The sequence below is a fragment of the Miniopterus schreibersii genome (genome assembly GCF_964146895.1).
Source record: "Miniopterus schreibersii genome assembly, chromosome: 1".
In the NCBI taxonomy this organism is placed as follows: Eukaryota; Metazoa; Chordata; class Mammalia; order Chiroptera; family Miniopteridae; genus Miniopterus; species Miniopterus schreibersii.
In genome coordinates this window covers 104317144-104336842 of record NC_138101.1, presented here as the reverse complement: position 1 = coordinate 104336842, position 19699 = coordinate 104317144, and the positions used below count along the sequence as shown (strand labels likewise).

The window sequence follows — 19699 nt, the reverse complement described above, 5'->3', positions numbered from 1 at the left end:
ACCATTACTCAGAACCTCCTAAAATCTAGCTGAACAGAAGTCCTACAACCAGGGAACTGAAGAAGCATCGAGACCGGTAGGAGGGGCGGGAGATGTGGGTGGACTGGGGCTGAATCCTAGAGACTCCGCCACAGGCGTACACCTGGTGCAGCGGTTTAAACCCAGGAGGGATATCTCAGTTGTGGAGGTTTCCCGGAGGAGTGAGGGGTCCCATCCCGACATCGGATCCCCCGAAGTCCCCACAACTTTGGACTGCGAAAAGCAGCAGGGACTGTCGATGACGAGCCTGGAGGCTGCAGGAGCCCCAGGCTTTCCTCTTAAAGGGCCCATGCATGGACTCACTTAGACGAAAACCCTCTGAGCCCCAGGGCTGGGCAGCAGCTTGAAAGGAACCTGGAACATTTGGGGAGGAACTTGCCTGAAATTGGGGCGAGAGCTGGAGAGGCAGCTTTCTCTCAGGCAGAAGAGCTGGCAGAGGCCCTTGCTCCTTTGGTGAACCCTCCCCACACAGCCAGCAGGCAGGAGCCATATTTGAATCTCCAGCACCTGACTCACACCTTTGGCCCCACCCTGGTGATTCCCAGAAACCCCGCCCCTCCCCACCTGCAGGCTCATCCAATTCATTTCCAGTGGCTTTTCTATGCAAGTGGCCTCTCTAGCCTCATGCTTAGGACTTTCCTAAAATCTCTCAAACAAGCATCAGCGTGCTCCATAGGGCTTCATAAATAGACCCAGGCCTGTCACTACTGGCAGCCTGCATTCACTCATAGCTTGGCCTCTCCTGGACACCGCCAAACCCAGCAAAATTTAGCAGCCAAATACAGTTTGCTGTGTAGCTCATGCTGGGTGGCCCTGGACAAGGCACAGGTAGAGGCTGACTCTGCACCTCCCAGGAGGCCCCAGAGACAGTGCACCTGGTGGTTAGATTCAACCACGCTGGATTACAACCCTACCACAGCCACAAGTGACACACTCAAGGGATGCACTTGATGAACACCAAAGCTCCACTGAAGTAAATCCTGCTCCACAGGTGTGTCTCCAGCAGAGCAGCTCTTTCCCTGTAGTTGCAGCTGGTCTTCACAGCCGATTGGCCAGGGGGTCAATCCCTCCCAGTGACACCAACAGCAACCAAAGCTCAACTACAATAGGACAGTGCACACAGCCCACAGAGGGGAGCACCTAGAAGGCCTAGCTAAGGTGACTGGGGAGACTGAGCCACTGGACCCTACAGGACACCTACTACACAAAGCCACTCTACAAATTCCAGGACACATAGCAGCTCTACCTAATACATAAAAACAAACACCTGGAAGCAGCCAAAATGTGGAGACAAAGAAACATGTCACAAAGGAGGAAATAGAAATCTCTAGAAGAGGAACTAAATGAAATAGATCCAAGCAAGCTAACAGGTAGAGTTCAGAATTTTGTTTATAAGGATGCTCAAGCATATTAGTAAGAGTATTACAAAAACAACTGAGAAAATTGATGACATAATAAAGTACCAATTTGAAATGAAGGCTACATGAACTGAAATGAAGAATAATTTATAGGGAATCAACAGTAGAGTAGAGGATGCTGAGAATCAAATCAGCAATTTGGAACATGAGGAAACAAAAAACACCCAACCAGAAGAGCAAAAAGAAAAAATTATCCAGAAATATGAAGATAATATAAGGAGACTCTGGGACAACTTCAAGAGGCCCAGCATTCATATTATTGGGGTGCCAGAAACCAAAGCTCAACTACAACAGGACAGTGCACACAGCCCACTGTCCTGGGAGGAGAAAGAGAGCGAGAAATTGAAAACCTATTTGAAAAAATAATTACAGAAAACTTACCCTACCTGGGGAAAGAAATAGACTTACAAGTCCAGGAAGCACAGAGGGTCCCAAACAAGAGGAACCCAAAGAGGACCACAGCAAGACACATCGTAATTAAAATGCCAAAGGTTAAAGACAGAGAGAATCTTAAAAGCAGCAAAAGAAAAGCAATTAGTTACCTACAAAGGAGCTCCCATAAGACTGTCAGCTGATTTCCCAACAGTAACTTTGCAGGCCAGAAGGAAGTGGCAAGAAATATCCAAAGTGATGAAAAACATGGAACTACAACCAAGATTGCTCTACTCAGCAAAGCTATCATTTAGAACTGAAGGTCAGATAAAGAGCTTCACAGATAAGAAAAAGCTAAAGGAGTTCATCACCACCAGACCAGCAGTACAGGAAATGTTGAAGGGTCTTCTTTAAGAAGAAGCTAATGAACAAAAAATCTGATTAACTAAATAGATCCAGAGACACTGACGCATGCAACAGATGATCATATTTCAGAGGAAAGAGGGAAGGGGGGGGTAGAGGGTGGGAAGAGATTAACCAAAGAAGTTATATGCATATATTCATAACCCATGGACACAGTCAATAAATGGGTGAAGGCCTGGGGAGTGGGTGGGAGTGAGGTGGAGGGGGTCAATTGGGGGGAAAAAATGGGACACCTTTAATACTTTCAACAATAAAGATAAATTAAAAAAATAAAATAAATGTTTATCAAGTTAATGTGCAAAAAAAGTGATATCAAATTCCTTTAATATGCACTTCACTTAATATGGGCAAAGTCGAGTATCTTCTTAACATGTTTGTTATATGCTATGCATTGCATATTTTTGACTGCTTACCAAAGTCCTTATTGTTTTCTAAAAGTACATCAAAAATAAAAATTAACTGAATTAAAAATTCTTTTAATTTTGGACAGGAAAGAACCTTAACTAAACCCTCATTCTATGCATGATGAGGTAGATGTCTCAAAAGTAAAGTGACTTGTCCACTAGTTTATCTTACATCGTATCTCCAAACATTTTCATTTGTGTACAGAAAAAAAATCTAGCCTATCAGACTTTTTCTCTGAGATATCAAAAACAATAATGATAATACTTTATCAGGTTATTTACAAATCACTGAGCTAATTCTTAACTCTATCTGTATTCCCACTCCTTAAAAAGGCAAAATTTCCTACTCCTTAAATGGGAGCAAGGGGACAAACGAAACTGCTTTTGATCAAACATAAAATCTATTGTCCACTCATAACTATAATCAAGAAACAATGACATCACAAGAAAAGTCAAGAAAAGCAAAAATAAACAAGTAGGATTACTTCAAACTAAAATGCTTCTGTACAGCCAAAAAACACAAACAAAAAAAAATTTTTTAAATGAAAAGGCAACTTATCAAATGAGAGAAAATAAATGCAAATCATATATCTGATAAGGGGCTAATTTCCAAAATATATAAAGAACTTATACAATCAATGGGAAAAATAATCCAATTAAAACATGGGCAGAGGATCTGAATAAACACTTTTCCAAGGAAAACACACAGATGGTGATGATACATTAGTGCTCAACATCACTAATCATCAGGTAAATACAAATCAAAACCACAATGAGTTTATCACCTCGCATTTGTCAAAAAGACAAGAAATAAGTGTTGGAGAAAGAATGTGGAGGAAAGAGAACCTTCATGTACTACTGATGGGAATGTAAATTGGTGTAGCCACTATGGAAAATGATATGAAGGTTCCTCAAAAAATAAACAGAACAAAAAAAAGGAAATGAAAGCACTATCTGGAAAAGATATCTGTACCCCCACATTTATTGCAGCATTATTTACAAGAGCTAAGACATGCAAACAACCTAAGTGTCCACCGATGGATGAATGAATAAAAAAAATGTGACAACATGGGTGAACCTTGAGGGCATTATGCTAAGTGAAGTAAGTCAGACAGAAAGAGACAAATTCTGGATTATCTCACTTACATGTGGAATAAAAAAAACCAAAACACAAAACCCCAAGCTCACGATAAACAACATATTGATGACTGTCAAAGGTGAGGGCTGCGGGCTAGGCAGCCGATCAGTGACTCTCTCATCATTGATGTTTCTCTCTCTCTCTCTCTCTCCCTCTCCTTTCCTCTCTCTGAAATCAATAAAGATATATTTTTTTAAAAAAACTGTAACATATGGTGATGGATATTAACTAAACTTATTCTGATGATCATTTTGCAATATATACATATACATCAAATGCTGTGTACCTAAAACTAGTACAAAGTTATATGTCAATTATATGTATTTTATTTTAAAAAGAGAAAAGAATAGCAAGGTAAGTAGTGTGAAAATACTGTACCGGACACTCTTGAATTACTAACCAATAAAAATAAAATTACCTTTTCTCTGTATTTATTTTCTAAATCAGTTTACTCATTTTCCAGACTCTAACTATCCACTGTAATGATGGTATAGAAATCTGAGTCTCTTCCTTCATGTCAACTCAAGCTCAACAAATTAAAACCTAACACTTCTTCCTTATTCTAAATCTTCCCTAGGAAGCATCGGCGTTTTTCTACTCCTTTAATCTCAAAACTTTATTATCTTCTACCTCACCTACTCTATCTCAGGACCAATTAATTTACCAAATTAACTGGAATGATGTCTTTGGAATGTGCCCATTCTCTCCATTCCTAGTGCCTCTCCCTTAATCTAAGTGTCTTCACCATATGTTGACACCATTGCCTCAACTCATCTTTGTCTCTGACTCTCTAGCCTCACACTCGCAACAGTATATAACCCAATCCTTTTTACTCTCTTTTTGCTCTGAGCCCATTTTATTAAGATGACCCTGCCTATTTGACAGAGAAAATGCAAACCCTTTTATATAAACTCGACTTCTACTTTTTGTACTTCCAAATTTCTTCATTTTCATCTTTCCTCTTTACTTTCTGTCACAACATCAAATTAAACCATTTGAAAATGCAATATTTTAAGGTGAAAATTGGTCAAATAGATGGTAGCAGAGTAAGTGGAAATTACACTTGCCTCCTCCCAGGACCAATATCAGAGTAGCAGCTGAAGTATAGAACTAACCTGAATAACCATCTGAAGACTAGATGAACACAAGTCTTATAACTAAGATTTACAGAGGAACCCCCATCAAGACCAGTAGGAAATACAGAGACCCAAAAGGAGCTGGACTGCACCAACAGGCAGCATAAGAAAATCTGAAGGGATATCTTGGCTAAGTAGGTTCCCCCTCAAGGAGCAAGGGCTTCAGCCCCAAGCCAGGCTCCCCAGCCCAAAGCACCAGAGCCATAGGAGGAGCCCACACAATATCTGCTGTGAAAATGAGTGGGGATTCCGCCCAGCCTGGTGAGAAGGGCTCTCTTAAAAGACCAGTGCACAGAATCTCAGTAGCGGCACTCACTCTGGGCTCCAGCAAAAGGCCCATTGCTGGGAGTGGGCCAGAGTCATAAAGGGAGAAACTGAGTGGTGTGGAAGTGGGGAGGGTGGCAGGAGTAACAGCAAAAAGCATCCCTGTGCTGGGTTCCTCTCCCAGGATGCTGAGGGTGGCACATCTCCTTCCCTGTAAGAGCAGCCTAGGGAATGTAAACAGCCCCTCCCTGCCAACTCCTGGAGGCTCCGCCCTTCCAGGTCACTACTGGCTGAGAGGTTTCTGGCAGACTCTAGCCCCAGCTGAGGTCCAGTCCTTATTAAAAAGCTCCTGAGGAGCTTGGGCAGGCTCGGACAGTGCCAGAATCACAGGGGAAAAGACTGAATTTGGGGGCTGGAGGGGAGGGACACTTTCTCCCCTATGCCTGAGCAGTACCTCCATTCCTGTACAATGCCCTCTCTCCACATGGCCAAATACTGGTCTGTTTTAGCTGGTTAAACTGATGGCCTCATTCTGACAACACCCTGAGATCCCACCCCACCACAGGATGCTGGGATCCCAGAGAGTGGTGGCTCTCCTTGGTGTATCCTGAGACTTTTGCTGAGTGGCCTCAGACCTAGCACTGGCTTGAATCTCTATCAACATGGTGAACACTTCTCACCCCTATCTGGTGACTCACTGAGAATCTATTTCATGCAACTCAAACTGCCAGAGGCTCTTCCAGTGACTGAGCCTAACAGACAACCAGGAGGCAAAGGCTGTCTCAGGGAGCCTTGGGCCTTTTACTGACCTGCTCCCCCCACACCCACTGGAAGCAGGTGGAAGCCAGCCTGGGTACATAGCTTGGCCCCTCCCATGTGCACCCAGGCCCAGCAGAGGCAGTCACAAACTACACATCGCTATGTGGCTCCGAACAAGTAGCCCAAGGCCCGTTACAGGCAGCATCTGACATTGACTGGCAACAGAGTACCTCTCAAGAGGTACCAGAACCAACCCACCTGGTGGTGTGATTCCAAACACACCAGACACAACCCAATTAGCTTCACAAGCTGCACAAAGGAAAGATCCCAGCCAGCACCAGATCCTGCTGAGGTCAATTCCACTTCATGGGGTCAGCCACCACAAAGCAGCTCATACACTATTGTTGGGGTCAGTCCTCATAGGCAGCCAGCTTGAGGGTCATCCATCTCTGCATACAGGCCAACATCAGTCAAGACTCAGCTACAACAGGACTAATATAACCCACACAAGAACATTCCTGGAGCATTTAGCTCAGGTGATCAGGGAAACAGAGCCACTGAGGCCCACAAGACACCTACTAAATAAGGACATCATACCAAGATTGAGCGACATAGCAGATCTACCTAATATACAGAAACAAATACAGCGAGGCAGCCAAAATGTGGAGACAAACAACATGTTCTAAATGAAAGAACAGGAGAAATCCCCAGAAAAGAACTAAATGAAATAGAGACAACCAAGCTACCAGATACCGAGTTCAAAACAATGGTTAGGGGAAGAAAGGATAAACTCAATGAGAACTTCAGCAAAGAGATACTAAGCATAAAAAAGAACATAGAGCCCTAGCTGGTTTGGCTCAGTGGTTAGAGCACTGGCCCCTGGACTGAAGGGTCCTGGGTTTGATTCTGGTCAAGGGCATGTACCTCGGTTGCAGGCTCGATCCCTGGCCCGGGTCAGGGCTTGTGCAGGAGGCAACCAATCAATGTGTCTCTCTCACATCAATAATTCTCTCTCTCCCTCCCCCTTTCACTCTCTCTGAAAAGCAATGGAAAAAATATCCTCAGGTGAAGATTAAAAGGACATAGAATTTATGTGCATATATACACAACCCAAGGACATGGACAATGGTGGGGAGAGAGACTGGGGAGGGGGAAGGAATGGGGTGGAACGGGTCATTGGGGAGAAAAAGGGATATCTGTAATATTTTAAACAATAATAAAACTTAAAAAAAAAAAAGGACATAGAAACGATAAAAAGAAATGAGCCATTAGTGAAAAATACAATATCTAAAATGAAGAATACCCTAGAAGGAATCAATAGCAGGGGATGGAACTAATGACTTGGAAGACAAGGTAGCACAGACACCTAAGCAGAGCAGAAAAAAAGAATTTTAAGAAATGAGGGAAGTTTAAGGGACCTTCATGTTATTATACAACATGAAGCTTAACAACATCTGCATTGTAAGGGTACCAGAGGAGAAGAGAGAGAGCAGAGGATTGAGAACCTATTTGAAAAAATAATGACTAAAAACTTCCCTCACCTGGTGAAGGAAAAAGACACACAAGTCCAGGAAATGCTGAGAGTTCTAAATACGATGAACCCAAAGAGGCCCAGACCAAGACACATCAGAATTAAGATGACAAAGGTTAAAGACAAAGAATCTTAAAGGCAACAAAAGCAAGTTACCCATAAAAGAAGCTCCCGTATGACTGTCAGTTGATTTCTCAACAAAAACATTTCAAGCCAGAAGGGACTGGCATCAAATATTCAACTGATAAATAACAAGAACCTACAATTAAGACTATTCTACCCAGCAAAGCTATCATTTAGAGTTGAAGAAGAAATAAAGAGCTTCCCAAAGAAAAAACTAAAAGAGATCATCACCAACAAACCAGTATTATAAGAAATGTTAAAGGGACTTTTTCAAAAACAACAACTAAAAAAGATGAACACAGGTATAAAGAATAAAAAGGCATAAATATGTACCTATCAATAATCACTTTAAATGCACAAATTAAATGCTCCAATCAAAAGGCATAGAGTCGATGAATGAATTAAAAGAACAATACTCATAAACATGCTGTCTACAAGAAACACACCTCACAAAGAGAAGATACAGTCTGAAAGTAAAGGGATGGAAAAAGACATTTCATGCAAATGAAAATGAAAAAAAAGCTGGGGTAGCAATACTTACAACAGACAAAATAGACTTTAAAACAAAGGCTGTAACAAGAGACAAAGTAGGACCCTACATAATGAAAAAAGAATCAATCCAACAGGAGGAAATAACCACCCCCGTCAGGACACACAAGAAGCAACCAATGAACGCATAAATAGTGGAACAACAAATCGATGTTTCTCTCTCTCTCTCTCTCTCAAATCAATCAATATAAATTTTTTAAAAGGAAATAGCCCTTGTAAAAATTGATGCACCTAAATATATAAAGCAAACCTTGATAAACATAAAGGGAGAGATAAAACGTAATATAATCATAGCATAATAAATACCCTAAAGACATCAACAGATAGATCTTCTAGATAAAAAGTCAACAAGGAAACAGCTGCCTTAAATGACACACTAGACCATATGGATTTAATTGATAGTTTCAGAGAATTACACCCAAAAACTTCAGAATATACTTTTTTTCAAGTGCACATAAAACATTTTCTTGGATAGACCACGTTAGGACACAAAACAAGTCTCAATAAATTCAAGAAGACTGAAATCATATTAATCATCTTCTCTGACCATAATGGTATGTAGCTAGAAATCAATTATAAAAAAACACTAAAAACACAAACACATGGAGGTTAAGTAACATACTGCTAAACAATGACTGGGTTAACAATGAAATCAAGGAAGAAATCAAAAGATGCCTTGAAACAGAGAACACAACAACCCAAATTCTATGGGGCACAGTGAAAGTAGTCCTAAGAGGGAAATTCATAGCATTACAGGCTTATATCAAGAACAAGAAAAATCTCAAATAAACAATCTACACGTACAGGAACTAGAAAAAGAACAACCACCAAAGCCCAAAGTGAGTAGAAGAAAAGAAATAATAAAGATCCAAGCAGAAATTTTAAAAAAGACTTAAAAAAAGGCAATTTGAAAGATCGATGAAACCAAGAGTTGGCTGTTTGAAAAGATAAACAAGACTGACAAACCTAACCAGACTGATCAGGAAAAAAGAAAGAGGAGAAGTAACAACTGACACCAAAGAAATACAAAGGGTTGTAAGGAATTATTACGAACAACTATATACCAACAAATCGAACAATCTGGATGAAATGGAAAAATTCCTAGAAGCATATAATCTTCCAAAACTGAATCAGGAAGAATCAGAAATCTGAACAAATTACAACTAAAAAAATTAAAGCAGTAATAAAAAAAAACTCTCAACAAACATAAGTCCTGGGATAGATGGCTTCGCAGGTGAATTTTACCAAACGCTCAAAGAACACCTATCCTTCTCAAACCTTCTTAAACCATATACACGAATGAACTCAAAATGGATTAAAGACTAAAATGTAAAACTCAAAACCATAAAACAAGTAAAAGAAAACTTAAGCAGTAAATCTCAGACATTTCTCTTACCAATATTTTTTCTGATAAATCTCCTCAGGCAAGTGAAACAAAAGAAAAAATAAGCAAATGGACTACATCAAACGAAACTGTTTTGCACAGCAAAGGAAACCATCAACAAAACAAAAAGACAACATACTGAAATTTTTTTTTAATTTTTTGGTTTGTTATCCTCATCAGAGGGTATTTTTTCCATTGCTTTTTCAGAGAGAGTGGAAAGTGGGGGGGAGGGAGGGAGGGAGGGAGAGAGAGAGAGAGAGAGAGAGAGAAATTGATGTAAGAGAGACACATCGATGGGTTGCCTCCCACATGAGCCCTGACCGGGCCAGGGATTGAGACTGCAACCAAGGTACATGCCCTCGACTGGAATCGAACCTGGGACCTTTCAGTCTGTGGGCTTATGCTCTAACCACTGAGTAAAAATTGGCAAGGGCTGAATTTTCTGTAACATATTGCCAATGATACATCCAATAAGGGGTTAATATCCAAAATTTGTAAAAAAAAACTCATACAACTCAACACCACAGAAATGAACAATCCAATTAAAAAGTGTGCAGAAGACCTGAATCACCATTTCTCCAAAGAGGACATAGAGATGAGCTATAAACATATGAATAGTTGCTCAACATCACTAATCATCATAGAAATACAACTTAAAACCATTATGAGATACCATCTCACACCTATCGGAACTGCTATAGTCAATAAATCAACAAACAACAAGTGTCGACAAGGATGTGGAGAAAAGGGATTCCTCATGCACTGTTGGTGGGAATGCAGACAGGTGCAACAACTATGGAAAACAGTGTAAAGGTTTCTCAAAAAATTCAAATTGAAACTGCCTCTTGACCCAGGGATTTCACCTCTGGGTATATGTCTGAAGAAACCCAAAATACTAAGTAGAAACAATATATGCAAACCCATGTTCACTGCACCATTTACAATATCCATGATATGGAAGCAACCCAAATGCCCATCAATAAACAAGTGGATAAAAAAAGTGGTGGTACCCTGGCCAGTGTGGCTCAATGGTTAGAAATTGGCCCACATACAGAAGAGTCACAGGTTCAATTTCGGGTCAAGGACATGTACCTGGGTTGTAGGTATGATCCCTGGCCCACATCAGGGTGCATGCAGTAGGCAACCAATTGATGTGTCTCTCTCACATCGATGTCTACCTGTTTTTCTCCTCCCCCTTCCACTCTCTCTAAAAATCAATGGAAAGAACATCCTCAGGTGAGGATTAATAAAAAAAAGTGGTGGTATATTTACACAATGGAATATTGCTCGGCCATAAACAAAAAAATAAAATCTTACCGTTTGCCGACAGCATGGATGGACCTAGAGGGTATTATGCTAAGTGAAATAAGTCAGTCAGAGAAAGACAAATCATATGATTTCACTTATATACGGAATCTAAAAAACAAAACAAAGATACAAAACGGAAACAGACTAATAAATACAGAGAACAGACTAATGGTTGCCAGATGAAAGGGAGTTAAGGGGGCTGGGTGAAAAAGGTGAAGGAACCAAGAAGTACAAATTGGTAGTTACAGAATAGTCATGGGGATGTAAATTAAAGCATAGGGAACATAGTCAATAATTTTGTAATAACTGTGCGTGGGGACAGGTGGATAACTGAAATACTGGGGGGACTTTATAAAGTATATGACTGTCTAACCACTGTGCTGTACACCTGAATTTAATACAAAATAATATTGAATATACACTGCAATAAAATTTTTTAAATGGTTCAAAAAATTTTTTTAATTGGTCAAATATCAGCAATTTCATATAGTTCAACCCTAAAAGAGGTACAATTCCTTTGCTTCCGCCATTTCTCTCCCTGGTATAATTTTTTCCCGACATTTTCGCCTATACCTTATTTCCTCATTTGAAACAACTATCTTCTTGCCTTGCTCCCTTTCAGTCTCTTCCTTTCTACTGGACCTTAGTCCTGATCCACAAAAATACACATTTTGCCACATGGGAAAAAAAACCAAAGGCTTCTTTAATCTTTCCCTTAATCTTGTTAACACCTTGAGATACTCTCTTCTCTCACTCTTTCTCCTCACTGCAAACTTCCTGAAATAGTTCGCACTCCCTTCATCTTTCTCACTTCCCATTCTTTAACATTTTACAACCTTGCTTACCCATTCCGAGAATCTACTGAAACTTTATACAGAGCTACCAACAATCTCCATTAGGCAAAAAAAATCAAAGGCCTTTACCCTCTGAAGTCTTCAGATGTTTCATTTCACCAGATCCCCCTTGATGCTCTCTCTCCTCTCTCACACTCCACTTTCAAAACTCTTTTGTTAAAACCTGTCCTTCTCTGCCATCTTCCTCTATGATGCTCCAAGTGAAAGCACTTCACAAAGATCAATCCTTGGTTTCCTCTTTTCTTTTTCTATATGATTTCCCCCTGGTAATTTTGTGCAACTTTTCTGCCTCAATTATTATTATCATTTCTTTTTGTTCTCCCCAATGACCCTTTCCACCCCATCGCATTCCCCTCCCCAGTCCCTCTCCCCACCATTGTCCATGTCCTTGGGTTGTGCATATATGCATATAAATTCTTTGCTTACTCTCTCCCGCTCCACCCATCCACCCTCCTCCATCCCTCTGACTTTCACGAGTTTCATCTACGCTTCCATGTCATTGAATCTATTCTGTTCATCAGTTCATTAAGTTCTTCAGAATCTATGTATAAGAGAGATCAGGTGATGTTTGTCTTTCTCTGCCGGCTTATTTCACTTAGCATAATGCTCTCCAGGTTCATCCACATTATCCACATTGTCCCAAAGGATACGAGATTATTATTCTTTACAGCAGCGTAGTATTCCATGGTGTAGATGTCGAACAGTTTTTTAACCACTCATCTACTGATGGGCACTTGGGCTGTTCCCAGATCTTAGCTATTGTAAACTGTGCTGCTATGAACATAGGGGTACATATATTCTTTCTGATTAGTGTTTCAGGATTCTTAAGATGCACTCCTAGGAGTGGAATCACTGGGTCAAAAGGTAGCTCCATTTTTAATTCTTTGAGGAACCCCCATACTGTTTTCCATAGTGGTTGCACCAGTCTGCATTCCCACCAGCAGTGTACTAGGGTTCCCCTTTCTCCACATCCTGGCCAGCACATGTCATTTGTTGATTTGTTGATGGCAGCCATTCTCACAGGTGTAAAGTGATACCTCATTGTGGTTTTAATTTGCATCTCTCTGATGATTAGCGACACTGAGCATTTTCTCATGTGTCTCTTGGCATCTGTATGTCCTCTTTGGAGAAGTGTCTATTCAGAACCTTTGCCCATTTCTTAATTGGGTTGTTTGTCTTCCTCTTGTTGAGTGTATGAATTGTTTGTACACTTTGGAAACTAGCCCCTTATCAGATACATCCTTAGCAAATATGTTTTCCCAGACTGTGGGGTTCCCTGGTATTTTGAGGCTGTTTTCTTTTGCTGTGCAGAAGCTTTTAAGTTTGATATAGTCCCATATGTTTATTTCTTCTTTTCTTTCTCTTGCCCTGGGAGATGTATCAGTGAAAATTCCACTAAATGGGATGTCTGTGACTTTACTGCCCATGTTTTCTTCCAGGATTTTTATGGTTTCATGACTTACATTTAAGTCTTTTATCCATTTTGAGTTTATTTTTGTGTATGGTGAAAGTTGGTGGTCTAGTTTCATTTTTTTCCATGTATCTGTCCAATTTTCCCAGCACCACTTACTGAAGAGACAGTCTTTACTCCATTGGATACTCTTGCCTCCTTTGTCAAATATTAACTGACCATAATGGAGTGGGACTATTTCTGGGGTCTCTGTCCTGTTCCACTCATCTATATGCCTGTTGTTGTACCAATACCAGGCGGTTTTGATTACAATGGCTTTGTAATACACTCTGAAATCCGGTATCGTGATCACTCCCACTCTGTTCTTTTTTCTCAAGATAGCTGCAGCTATTCGGGGGTCTTTTTTGGTTCCATATAAATTTTTGAAATGTTTGTTCTAAGTCTGTGAAATATGCTGTTGGTATTTTAATAAGAATTGCACTGAATTTATAAATTGCTTTGGGTAGTATGGACATTTTAATATTAATTCTTCCAATACATGACCATGATATATTCTTCCACTTGTTTAAATCTTCCTCTATTTCCTTTTTTAGTGTCACGTAGTTTTCCGAGTACAGGTCTTTTACATCCTTGGTTAAGTTTATTCCTAGGTATCTTATTTTTTTAGTTGCAATGGTAAATGGTATGGTTTTTTATTTTTTTTTAAACTATATCTTTATTGATTTCAGAGAGAGGAAAGGAGAGGGAGAGAGAGAGATAGAAACATCAATGATGAGAGAGTCATTGATCAAGCTTGCAACCAGGCATGTGCCGTGACCGGAATGGAACCCCAATCGCCTGGATCCTAGGTCGACACTCAACCGCTGAGCCATGCCCGGCTGGGCGGTATGGTTTTTTAGTTTCTCTCTCTGAGAGTTCATTGTTGGTGCATAAGAGTGCCACTGATTTTCGGATATTAGTTTTTTATCCAGCTACCTTGCCAAATTCGTTTATCAAATCTAGTAGTACTTTGATGGAGTCTTTAGGGTTTTCTATGTACAGTATCATGTCATCTGCAAATGATGACAGTTTTACTTCCTCCTTTCCAATTTGGATACCTTTTATGTTTCTTCCTGTCTGATGGCTGTGGCAAGGACTTCCAGTACTATGTTGAATAAAAATTATAAAAGTGGACATCCCTGTCTTGTTCCTGTTTTTAATGGAAATAGTTTTAGTTTTTGTCCATTGAGTATTATGTTGGCTGTAGGTCTGTCATATATGGCCTTTATTAGGTTGAGGTATGATCACTGTATTCCCACTTTCCTCAGAGTTTTTATCAGAAATGGGTGATAGATTTTGTCGAATGCTTTTTCTGCATCTATTGATATGATTGTATGATTTTTGTCCTTCATTCTGTTTATGTGATGTATCACATTTATTGATTTGCGGATGTTGTACCAGCCTTGCATCCCCGAAATAAATCCCATTTCATCATGATGCATGATCTTTTTAATGTATTGCTGGATCTGGTTTGCTAGTATTTTAGTGAGGATTTTAGCATTTATGTTCATCAGGGAAACTGGCATGTAATTTTCTTTCTTTGTAGTGTCTTTATCTGGTTTTGGGATTAGGATGATGCTGGCCTCATAAAAAGAGTTTGGAAGTTTCCCTCCTCTTGAATTTTCTGGAATAGTTTGAGGAGGATAGGTATTAATTCTTCTTTGAATATTTGGTAAAACTTGCCTGTAAATATCTTGTCCAGGACTTTTGTTTGCTGGGAGTTTTTTGATTACTGCTTCAATTTCATTAGTTATCTGCCTATTCAGGTTTTCTGCCTCTTCTTGATTCAGCTATGGAAGGCCAAATGCTTCTAGGAATTTGTCCATTTCACCCATGTTGTCCAATTTGTTGGCATATAGTTGCTCATAGTATTTTCTTACAATCCTTTGTATTTCTGTTGGGTCAGTTATTATATCGCCTCTTTCATTTCTGATTTTATTTATTTGGGTCCTCTCTCTTTGTTTCTTAGTAAGTCTGGCTAAAGGTGCATCAATCTAATTTACCTTTTCAAAGAACTAGATCTTGGTTTCATTGATTTTTTATATTCTTTTAGTCTCTATGTCATTAATTTCTGCTCTGATTATTATTTCCTTCCTTCTACTTCCTCAGGGCTTTTCTTGCTGTTCTCATTCTAGTTCTTTTAGTTGTTGTGTTAGATGGTTCATTAGATCTTTTTCTTGTTTTTCGAGATAGGCCTGAAATGCTATGAATTTTCCTGTCAGGACTGCTTTCACCGTGTTCCATAGATTTTGGGTTGTTGTCTGTTCATTTTCGTTACTTTCCATGAAGTGTTTGATTTCTTCCTTGATCTCCTTGGTAACCCATTCATTGTTTAATAGCATGCTATTTAATCTCCATGTGCTTGAATATTTGAATTTTTTTATACTGGCAGATTTCTAGTTTCATGGCATTGTGACCCGAGAAGATATCTGAATCTTCTTATATTTGTAGAGACTTCCCTTGGCCCTAACATGTGGTCTATTTTTGAGAATGTTCCATGCGCACTTGAGAAGAATGTGTATTCTGCTGCTTTGGGGTGAAATGTTCTGTAAATGTCAATTAAATCCATTAGATCTAGTGAGTCATTAAAGGTCTGTGTTTCCCTCTTGATTTTTTTGTCTTGATGATCTTTCAAATGCTGACAGTGGGCTGTTAAAGTCCCCCACTATGATCGTGTTGCTGTCAATCTCTCCCTTAAACTCCCCCAAGAAATTTTTTATATATTTAAGTGCTCCTATATTGGATGCATAAATGTTTATAAGAGTTACTTCCTCCTGTTGGACTGATCCCTTTATTATTACGTAGTGACCATCTTTGTCTCTGGTTATGGTCTTCAATTTGAAGTCTATTTTGTGAGAAATAAGAATTGCTATTCCAGCTTTCTTTTCCTTTCCATTTGCGTGTAATATTTTACTGCATCCCTTCACTTTTAGCCTGTGTGAGTCTTTTGCTCTCAGGTGGGTCTCTTGTAGACAGCATATGTTTGAGTCCTGTTTTCTTATCCATTCTGCTACTCTATGTCTTTTGATTGGACCGTTTATTCCATTTACACTTAAGGTTACTATTGATATCAACTTATGTAATGCCAGTTTTCCCCTTTACGCTGATTTACCTTTCTCTCACTATTCCTTCTTTTTCTTAAAGCAGTCCTTTTAGCATTTCTTGCAATGCTGGTTTGGTGGTACTGAACTCCTATAGCCTTTTTTTGTCTGGGAAGCTCTTTATTTCACCTTCAATTTTAAATGCTAGCCTTGCTAGACAACACAATGTTGGTTGCATGTTCTTGCTTTTCATTACTTGGAGAACTTCATGCCATTCCCTTCTGGCCTGAAGAGCCTCTGTTGAGAAATCAGCTGTCAGCCTTATGGGGGTTCCCTTGTACTTCACTGCTTGTCTCTCTCTTGCAGCTCTTAATATTTTCTCTTTATCCTTGACATTTGCCATTTCAATTATGATGTGTCCTGGAGTGGATCTCTTTGGGTCCCTCTTGTTTCGAACCCTCTGTGCATCCTGAACTTGTGTGGCTTTCTCCCTCGCCAGCATAGGGAAGTTTTCTATCATTATTTCCTCCACCAACTTCTCTATCCCTTGCTCTCTTTCCTCCCCCTCTGGCACTCCTATAATGCGAATGTTGTTGTGCTTCATGTTGCCCCAAAGCTCCCTTAGACTTTCCTCATGCTTTTTAAGTGTTTTTTCCTTTTGCTGCTCTGATTGAGTGATTTTTTTCTACCTTGTCTTCTAAGTCACTTATTCTATCCTCTGCTTCACTGAGCCTGCTTTTAATTCCTTCCAGCGTATTCTTGATATCAGATACAGCATTCTTTATTTCCTGTCTGATTTTTGTTTATGTTATGTATCTCTTTTTTCATGTTTTCCCTAAAGTCCTCAATCTTATCCTCTATTGCCTTGTTTTTCTCTTTAAGTTCCTTGAACATCTTCATCATCAATACTCTGAACTCCGTTTTCGATAACTTGCTTAACTCCATCTCATCCCTTCTTCTGGTGATGTTTCCTTTTCTTTAATTTGGGGGTTGTTTCTTTGTCTCCCCATTTTGGTAGGTCTTAGTGTTTGTATCTATATATTAGATATATCTGCTGTCTCTCAGTCTTGTGGGATGGGATTTTGTCTTGTGGATCCAGTGGAGCCCAGAGCTCTTTGCTCTAAGCATGTCCTTCTTGTGGGTGTCCCTTTTGTGGTTTCTTTATGTTCTCCTGTTGTGGCTGGGTCTAGATTGTCGTTGACCAATCCTTGGGAGGACCCTCTTCTCAGGTTGGCTAACTATGTCTCAGCCCCAACCTTGTCGTGTAAGCTGTTGTATGGGTGCTGGCAAGGCAGGACAATACACAACTAAACTTCCAGGAAACGAGGTATCTTACAAAATATCTTGACAGTAATGAAAACAACCCACATGAAAATATAACTGGGAGAGTCAAAGGAGAGAACACACACACACACACACACAAAAACCTTAAAAAAAGAGATAAAAGTAACGCTTAGAGAGAGATGCATATTGTTGTTAATAGTGGTGAAAATTTAGAAAATAATAAACTAAAATGTAAAAAACAGAGAAGCTACTGGGAGATAACAGAAGCAGAGAAAAGATTCTGAAAGAACAGCCAGCAAAAAATTAAGGGAGAGAATAGGAATAGGATAATAGCTGAAAATGAGAAAATAAAAAATACAATAAAGAGAATAAGAGAAACTAACAATCAAACAAAAAGACAAAATCGAGGATAACAAAAGAACCAAAAAAAAGAAGAAAAAGAAAAAAAAAGTTATGTCAATGGATCGAGAGGAGAGAGAGAGATATAGCCCAGGTAGGGAGGGAGTCCGGTTCGAGAGTTTGTGGAAACTATAGAGGAAAGCAGTAAACTTGGTTATAATGACAAAGTCCCAGTCATTAAGCAGGGATAGCAAAAAAGTCTTAATAGTAGAAACAAGGATAAAACAAAACAAAGCAAATAAACAAAATAAAACAAAACTAAAAACAAGCTATGTAAGACAAAATTCTTTTATAAAAGAGAGAAAAAAAATTGTTTTAAATTATTATAAAATTTAAAAAGGAAGAAAAAACAAAATTTCTCCCCTTTCTCTTCTTCCTATGGAAAAAAGAGAACACACACACACACACACACACACACACACACACACATCCAAAATCAAACCAAAACACAACAAAAATAGGGAAGAAAAAAAGAGAGTCAATCAGGTAGGTTTCTTCTGGGCCGTTTATGTTTTCTGAGGCTCACTGTTTTGTATGGTGATTTCAGTTCTCCTAGGAGGTACTTGTGTATCACCCAATGTGAGGAGCCCTCTAGATTTGTCTCTGGTGTCCTTAGGTAGATGGTTGATCTGAGGCTCTCTGTAGAACACCTCCTCCTCTTGTCAGCTATCTTGCAAACTTGTAGTTGCCTGGTCTTACTCCAGAGTCCTCTGTAGAGTCTTTAGGGTGCAGGATGGCTAGTGTAGCTCAGGGTATCACTCCACTCACAGAGGTTTCACTGTCAGGCACTCACTCTGCGGGAGTTAGTCTCTGCTCCACAGCCAGCTCCTCAGTCCCTACCCTGTCCTCTGATTCTAGTTCCCCATGCACTGGCCTGCTGCAGTTTCAGATTGATTTCAGCCTGTGTCCTTTCCTGTATGGGCCGTTTCAGCAGGCTAGGCTCAGTGGGTTAGATTAACCTTTATGCGATGAAAGGGAACTTTAGTTTCCGGCAAGGAGTGGGTCCCGCTGGCTGAATTTAAATGCTGACGGAATTTAAATGCCGTCTTTTAAAGGTTAAATACTGAGAAACCTAAGCATATACGTTCTTTTTTACAGGCAAAAGGAAAGAAACCATTATTTGTACAGTTGATCCTGGAAAATATATGGAGTTTGTATGATGCTGTCTTTTAAATGCCGTCTTTTAAAGGTTAAAAAAACATTCTGGTGAGCCCTTTGCCTGCCCAGCTTCCAGTAGGGGTTTTCAGCGTTTCTTCCAGTTCCCAAACAACAGTCCGAGAGTCTTATTCTTGTACAGTCGTCCTGTGAGCTGCTCTCCCTTCCCCCTCAGGACTGTGCCCTGCCAGTGTCTCTGGGGCCTCAGTGAGCTGGCCCAGCCCCTTTCCTGTTGGGGGCAGGCTCCACCCCTCCCTGCTCAACTCTGGCTGGCTGGTCGTACCAGGCCCGCCCCTCAGGCAGTACACTTTGCAGACCCCAATCCCAGCCTCCGCTGGTCTGTCTGCCCAGTGCAGTCAGCAAGGTGGGAGCCAGTTCCGAGATCAAACACACAAATGCAGGAAGCAACATACAGGCAGAGAGTCTGCCCTGCAAGGTCCCACCACCCACAGGCCAAGGCACCCAGTGGGAGGGGACCCAAAGTCAGTTCCCCGCAGCTCCCCGCATTGATAGTCTCAGCAAAGCTGGGGCAGCTTCACGGGCCACCACGGTGCCCCTCAGGGCTGGTCACTGATCCCAGCCTCTCAGCACCTGGAGCTCAGAGCAGGAGGGCACCCTCAGGGCTGGTCACAGATCCCAGCCTCTCTGCACCAGGAGCTCAGGGCGGG

General features: G+C 40.4%; 1 protein-coding gene across 4 annotated transcripts in view; it reads right to left on the bottom strand.

Moving 5' to 3' along the window:
• Positions 1-19699, bottom strand: part of NEO1 (neogenin 1) — a 273254-nt gene that overhangs the window by 190810 nt on the left and 62745 nt on the right. The gene's annotated exons all lie outside the window — the stretch shown is intronic.